Genomic DNA, 7340 nt, shown 5'->3' with positions numbered 1-7340 from the left:
GGAGACCAGCCTTTGCTCAATGCCATCTCTGCGACAGACCAGTCGTGTGGCTATGGGCAAGTTATCTCATTTCTAGGAGGTTCGTTCCTCGCCTGCAAAATGGATCTCCATGCAGAATTGTCGTGAGGATGTAAGCAGAATGATGTAGCTATTATAATTTTATCTCCAGAGGGCTTCAGGGACAGGGTGTTAAGGCTAGCGGGTCAGCCCTGTGGGACCCAGCAGTGTTCTGACGCAGGATCAACAGTCATCGCTTTGTTGGGAGCGGGCTGCCGCAACGAAGTACCACAGCTCGGGTGGCTTAAACAGCAGAGACGTCTCATAGTTCTGGAGGCTGGGAAGTCCAAGATCCAGGTGCCAGCCAGTGTGGTTCCTGGTGAGGGCTGTTTTCCTGGCTTGCAGACAGCCACCTTCTTGTGTGTCCTCACATGGGGGCGGCGCAGGGAGAGAGCAAGCTCTTTGGTGTCTCTTCTTACCAGGACACTAATCCTATCCGATCAGGGTCCCATTCTTCTGACCTTGTTTAACCTTGTTCGTCTGATTTAGGTCCTGTCTCCAGATACAGTCACATTGGGGGTGAGGGCACCAACACATGAGTTTGGGGGAACACAATTCAGCCCATAGCATCTAGTCAGCATATAATGATGACTTAATAATGCAGGAAAAAATGGACTTACAACTGCCCAGCTAGTTTTCTAGAGGTGATCCTGGATCTTCATTATCCACCTCCATTTAATGACTTTTTCCCCATTGTTTTCTGAACAGTCTAGGCTGGGCCAAGGGTTTGCTTTTGAACTCAATCTGTTAGGTCTTTGTAACCAACAGCCCACATTAAGGATTTCTCTGTTTCTGAAAACAGCAAGAGAAGCTTTTGTCCAGATGGCCTGCGTTTTCTCTACACCCCCAAAATGAAGGGGACAGTCTCCCACCTTGCATGAAATGTCACCTGGGAAAGAAAGGAGAGAGGAAAATGCAGAGACCAAAGGTCAGGGTGGCTAGTGTGGTTTGGTCACCTCTCCTGTGTCACCTGTCCCCAGAGGACTAAGTCCGGCCTGTGTGTCTGCACTCAGAAGGGGCAGGGCAGGGGAGAGGGGGGGAAGGGGGAAGGGAGAGGGTTAAGTCCGTCCAAGTCTTTCAGTGTGATGAAGCAGGGGTAGAGTATCTGCCAAGAACAGGCCAGGTTCAAAACAGGAAACCCCAGGGTAGTGATAAATAGACACTCCTCTATAGATTTTACATAGATTGCTAGGGAAAGTGCTGGAACTGATCTCATTCAACTATTTTTTTTTTTTTTTTTTACAACTCACGTTGAAGAGGAAGTGCACAATGAGCTCTGCAGGTTTGCCAGTGACACTAATCTCTTCCAGGTGCTGAAACGCTAAGGTAATGGGGAAACGCTGCAGGAAGCTCCTACAGCCCTTCCTAGGCACGCCAGGGAGCGGGCCTTCAGGGGCAGGAGTGCAGGGGAGGACGCGAGAGCAGCGCCAGGCCAGCCCCGCTGCCCTGTGTTCTCACGGGCTGCAGCGAATGTTCTCCCCAGGCTCCTGCAGCTCCAGGTACTGGCGTGGGTGGCAGGGAGAGAGGTAGGGTGAGGTGCTGGGGGCCTGACTTGCCGGGGGGCTCCTGTAGCCGCCCCCCTCCTTTCTAGTCTGCACACAGAAACTGAGTTTTCCTGGATAACCTGAGGCTTTCCCTCCTGTGCAGCGCTTGGCTCTGTGGGTACCTCCACCGGTTCTCTCTTATTCTTGCCAACTGTGTGAACGGATGACTTTCATTGGCCTCTGACCTCAGCCTTTCTCTCTGCTTGGACAGAGCTCGGTGTGCCACACCCTCTGGCATCATTTGGTTTCTCCTACTTCTTCCAGTTAACCTGGCCCACGGGACATCCCCTTCTCCCCAACCCTACTCCACTCCAACCAGCATTTGCTAGGAAGACAGAGAAGCCCTGCCTCCAAGCCTGTCTCTCAAAGCAAGCAGATTCTCACCATTCTGCTAGATCTCTGGGCAGGGCTCCCCTTCTCGCCTTCCCTGATTCTTTTAGTCTGCTGGGATCTTCACCTCAGCTTATCCTGCCACAATTTCAGACGTATTTATTTCATTTGTTTGATTTCACCTTGGCACTTTCCCCATCCTAACCCCAAATGGTTCTGATCCTTGTGTTTAGGCACCACAACCAAAGATAACAAAAAATTCTTCTGATGTTTAGTTTCCAGGCACCAACGAACCTACCAGTCAGGCCTGGTCTCCACAGACTGAGAAGTTAGGTCAGAGGATATCAGGAAAGAGAAAGGCTTCTCTTTCTCTAAAGATAAGAGATTTAGCTTCATCCTATGGTACATATTAATTACTATATGTTAAGGTATTCCTATGCTATAGCCTTAGGAGGGCCAAACTTGCTTAAGTTTAAATTGCTGGGAGGGCAACCAGTAAAGAATTGATTCGGGCTAGGATATCACTGAGTGATAAAAACCAGTAGTGAAACCTCGCTGAGAAACAGGATGTTTGTGTGGTGCCAAAATATCACCTACAGAACTACTTGCTAGTTCACAAGGAAAATAAGTAGCTATAAAATAAAAGTCTGTGATGGAGTGACCAAATTTAGCATCATTCATATAAGGGCCACAAGACATTATGGGCTTCCTGATGTCATGTGATATGAAATGTTCTTGCCCCAACTAGTTAACCTTAATCTGATCAGCTCAAATCTCTCTCTACATTTTCCACATCCCTTTTCTCTGAATTTTATCCTAAGACCTCTTTAGACACATATTAGGCACCAATAAGTATGTGCTGAATGATTCATGTGTTAAGAGTGTATTAGTTTCCTGGAGCTGCTGTAACAAGGAACCACCACCTGGGTGGCTCAATGCAATGGAAACGTATCGTCTCACAGTTCTGGAGGCCAACATGTCAGTAGGGCCATTGTCCCTCAGGCAGCGCTAAAGAGGAGATCCTTCCTTGTCTCGCCCTAGCTTCTGGTGGCCCAGGCGTTCCTTGGCTTGTGGTAGCATCACTGCAAACTCTGCTTGCTTCACAAGGCCTCTTCTCTGTGTCTCTGTGTCTCTCTGTGTTCTCTCCTCATCTTACAAGGACATCAGTTGTTTGATTTAGGGCTTCGTCTACATCCATAATGAGTTCATCTCAAGACAAGATCCTTAACTAATGACATCTGCAAAGACCCTTTTAAAAAATAAGATCCTATTCTAAAGTTTTGGGTGGATATGAATTTGGCAGCGTTGGGGAACAACACTGTTCCACCTGCGACACAGATCTCTTTCAGGATTGAAAATGACAGAAAACCCAATCTAACGAGCTGAGACAAATTATTAGTACCAATCCTAGCAGCATATATTTAGTACCTCTCCCTGAACAATACTAGCAAAAAAATCTTATGCATGTCATTGGCCTTGATCAGGTTACATGTCCATCTCTAAACTGACCACCGCAGCCAGGCCTGAGTCTATGCCGCAGCTCCAGAGCCAGGAATGGGTTCAGTTCCACTGAAAGGACACGGACTAAGGAGGTCATCCCCAGATACTATTTTCAGGAGAAGGGGTAATGGGTGCTGGGTAGTAAACAATGTAGCCATCCACTAGAATGGTCTTCCTTCATAGTCAGCGAGCTCTTGGGAGGCAGTGATTCTGGTTGTCATGTCGGTATTCCAAAGCCTTGAAGAGCAACATGCCTTCAAATAAATATTTGCTGAGTTGTTTTTGAATTTTTAACATGACTCAGTCTCTGAGGGCTTTATCTGCTATACATCTGAGATCCAGACTCTGGGCCAGGGTGACCTCTCCCCATTGTAAGTCCCTTTCTAGGTAGACCAGCTGGCCACCTGTTGGTAACCATTCATTCTTAAAAATGTCTGTGAAACAGAACCAGGAAAGAAGGGGTTGGCTCATCTCATGGTAGGGTCAAAGCATGCCAGGAGAGAAACACAAGTGGTCAGTGAAAGTTCTGCACACACAATCTCTTCATCTGCAGGGTTGGAGTATGCTTGCCCTCACGTACCCTGGAGCGCTGGCGGGGAAGGTAAGATTCTGGGTTTAGGCGTGTGTCATCCAGTGGTTTAGGCCTGAAGTGCTATGCCTTAAACACCCACAGAGGGGCCTTGTATCCCAAGTACCAGAAGAGCCAGTGCCCAGAGGGTGAAATCAGACAGCCCTTAAGCTAGATAAAGCTGGAATTGGTAACCACGCTGTGGAGTTTAATTTGCTGACCTAGATGTAGTTTGCAGCCCACAAAACCTCACACCACAGCAAAGCTTTTTCTTGTGCTGAGACAGCTGGCTGAGCGTGATGTCGCAATGACTCAGTTCTCAGTAAAGGGTCTGAGGAAATGAGGGGCAGGGCTATAGCCCCAAGACCACAGCCCCAAGAGACTTTCCTGTTTATTCCATGGGTGAGCGAAGGAGAGAGAAGGGAACCTTCTGTTTGTGGGCACTGGTGTTTCATCAGAAGGGACAGGGCTGGGGCTTTGGCTTTGAGCTGTGTATACACAGTCCACTCACCATACACAATTATATTTAGAGTGATAATTCAGACCTAACCACATAGGCCAAAAGCAGTTTTGGAAATTGTTCTTAAAACGATGTGAACCAAGTCATGCTTCTCCTTGATCTCCATTTTGAAGTTGGGAGTCGGTTGCTATGAGGACGTCTACTTCAGTAAAACGAGGGTTGAAGGTTCTATGGGCTCTGAGGACTTCCCATAAAACATAACAGATTGAACGTGTGCACATGCCCCAGCCTCCTTCCCAAACCCTGCTAAACTGTAAGTAAAAAGACTCTTTAAAAAAGCATAAATCCATAAAAGAGGTAAGAGCAGAGAGAGGAGAATAATTTTTTTTGTTTGTTTTAATACAGGGTCTTGCTCTGTCGCCCTGGCCAGAGTTCCGTGGTGTCATCATAGCTCACAGCAACCTCAAACTCCTGGGCTCAAGTGACCCTCCTGCCTCAGCCTCTGAAGTAGCTGGGACTACAAGTGTGCACCACCACACCTGGCTAATATTTCTATTTTTTGTAGAAATGGGGTTCTCACTATGTTGCTCAGAACAACATTGCTGGTCAGAATTCTTAAACAGTATTCTTTCCAACCTATAGGAAGCCAAACTAACATGCAAGTGTGAAGGTAGAATAATGACATTTTCAGAAGGGTAAGATTTCAATTTTTTTTTCCTCCTAAGCAGCCTTTCTCAGGAAACTATTAAATAATATATTCCACGAAAACAAAAGAATAAATAGAATCAAGAGGAAGACTTGAAACTCATGAAATGGGAGGAGAAGAGAATCAGGAGCAGGAGGACAGAGGACTTAAGGACGCCTCCAAGAAAAATAAATGAAACTGACATGTGATCTGCTACATCTAAATACAAGGAGAGAAGATTGACATTTCCAATAGAGGATTTGGAGAAGAATTAGCAATACTTATATAGACAATTGAACAAATAGAAAATGAGGCAATACTTATCTCCAGGGAAAACATGGAAAAGTTTGTACTGGATAGGAAATATAATCACACTACTCTACACAGCTCAGTGTGAATAATGGTCACATTGTCATAATAAACACTGGCTACTGATTAAACCAGAAATTGCAATATAAGCAAATTAGGAGGATAGGGAAAGAGAAAACATATGACAATGATAATTAAATCCTTATTTTCCAAAGGAGGAAGACAATAGACAATAAATAAAACTGAGAATGGCAGAGAAGCTGGTAAAAGTTAAAAAGTGGTTGCCTCTAGAAACCAGGGGTGGGAATAGGGGGAAATGACTGCTTGTTTTAAATTTGTTTTACTTTTTTTTTTTTTTAAATCTTTTGTAGAGATGGGAGGTCTCGGTATATTGCCTAGGCTGGTGTCAAACTCCTGGCCTCAACGATCCTCCCACCTGGGCCTCCCAAAGTGCTGGGATTATAGACGTGAGCCACGGTGCCCAGCCTCAAATTTATTTTATTTTTAAAATTATGCCCATGTGTTACTTGACACAAACAGTAACCAAAAAAGATCATTATTGAATTATGGAAGAAGTTAAACTCACTGTGGCTTGAGATATGCAAGAAACAATGCTAGGCTTATAGCATACTATAAGCATTACTTATAGTATTTAGTCTCCAAACAAACACCAGACAAACAAATAAAAAGGATGCCCCATCAGGCGCTTGTATAGCAGCCGTTCCCACCTTTTTCTGTGCTTGTATGAAGGACGATGACCATGCATGCCCACACTCCCACCTGGGAATCCAGGTTATGCATAATTCCTCATTTTAAACTCCTGCTTTTTTCTCCCATTCAAGCAAGCATATCTGGATAAGTGAGTTAGAGTGACATTATTTTTGGAATAACTTAAAATCTTCACACATGTAATTTTGAAAAAGTAAATCATGACAAATCCCAGGACCTTAACTACTGTTAGTAACCGAGTCCCTGTGGCCTATCTCACCGCCTTTTGAGTAAATGGAGCCACAGAGAAGTTAGGGGGTTTGAGGCGCCCCATTTTGTTGACAGCACAGCCCAGAACTCCTGCCCTTCCCAATCCGTGTTGCTAGAACAGCCGGCCAGGGTGTGCTTCTACAGATGGCTAGAGTGTGCGTGCGGCCTAACCCTGGATGCAAGCTTGTCACGAGGCCAGGGAACTCTTTCTTTCCCTGTCTGGGCCACTCTTTGCAAATACACCAAGGAAATTTTTATTGTCAGAGGAAAATAATTCTATTTTGCTTTGGATATGCTGTAGAATCCATTCCTTATTGAGTATCCATGTTAGTCAAGCCAATAACTAGACTGGTGGTGTAAAAAATGTTTTTAGAAACAAAATCCTTTAAACAAACAAACAAAAACAGGTCGGGCGAGGTGACTCATGCCTGTAATCCTAGCACTCTGGGAGGCCGAGGCGGGCGGATTGCTCCAGGTCAGGAGTTCAAAACCAGCCTGAGCAAGAGCCAGACCCCGTCTCTACTATATATAGAAAGAAAATTAATTGGCCAACTAATATATATAGAAAAAATCAGCCGGGCATGGTGGCGCATGCCTGTAGTCCCAGCTACTCTGGAGGCTGAGGCAGGAGGATCGCTTGAGCCCAGTAGTTTGAGGTTGCTGTGAGCTAGGCTGAAGCCATGGCACTCACTCTAGCCTGGGCAACAAAGCGAGACTCTGTCTCAAAAAAAACAAAACAAAACAAAAACCACAGAATCTGACACAGACATGCAATATTACAACAGAGGTGAAAGTGAGGCTGCAGCAGTTGAGGAGACAGGGGTGAAAGAGGCACTTATCCTGTCCACAAGCCTCCTCCTCAACCCCACCTGGATTTCCACCTAACACTTGGCAGACACACTTAGAAAA

General features: G+C 45.6%; 1 long non-coding RNA gene across 2 annotated transcripts; it reads left to right on the top strand.

Annotated features, from left to right (window-relative positions):
* The first annotated feature begins 1145 nt into the window (after positions 1-1145).
* Positions 1146-7120, top strand: LOC105873233 (uncharacterized). Of its 2 annotated transcripts, none has more exons than XR_012921036.1 (4): positions 1146-1383; positions 3985-4032; positions 4633-4772; positions 4865-7120. It is a non-coding gene; the product is annotated as an uncharacterized LOC105873233 (long non-coding RNA). The 2 variants fall into 2 exon arrangements; XR_012921037.1 differs by lacking the exon at positions 1146-1383 and adding an exon at positions 1400-1556.
* Positions 7121-7340: the final 220 nt, after the last annotated feature.

The sequence above is a fragment of the Microcebus murinus genome, chromosome 9 (assembly GCF_040939455.1).
Source record: "Microcebus murinus isolate Inina chromosome 9, M.murinus_Inina_mat1.0, whole genome shotgun sequence".
Taxonomy (NCBI): domain Eukaryota; kingdom Metazoa; phylum Chordata; class Mammalia; order Primates; family Cheirogaleidae; genus Microcebus; species Microcebus murinus.
The sequence above is the reverse complement of the archived record's forward strand: the minus strand, read 5'-3'. Positions and strand labels throughout refer to the sequence as shown.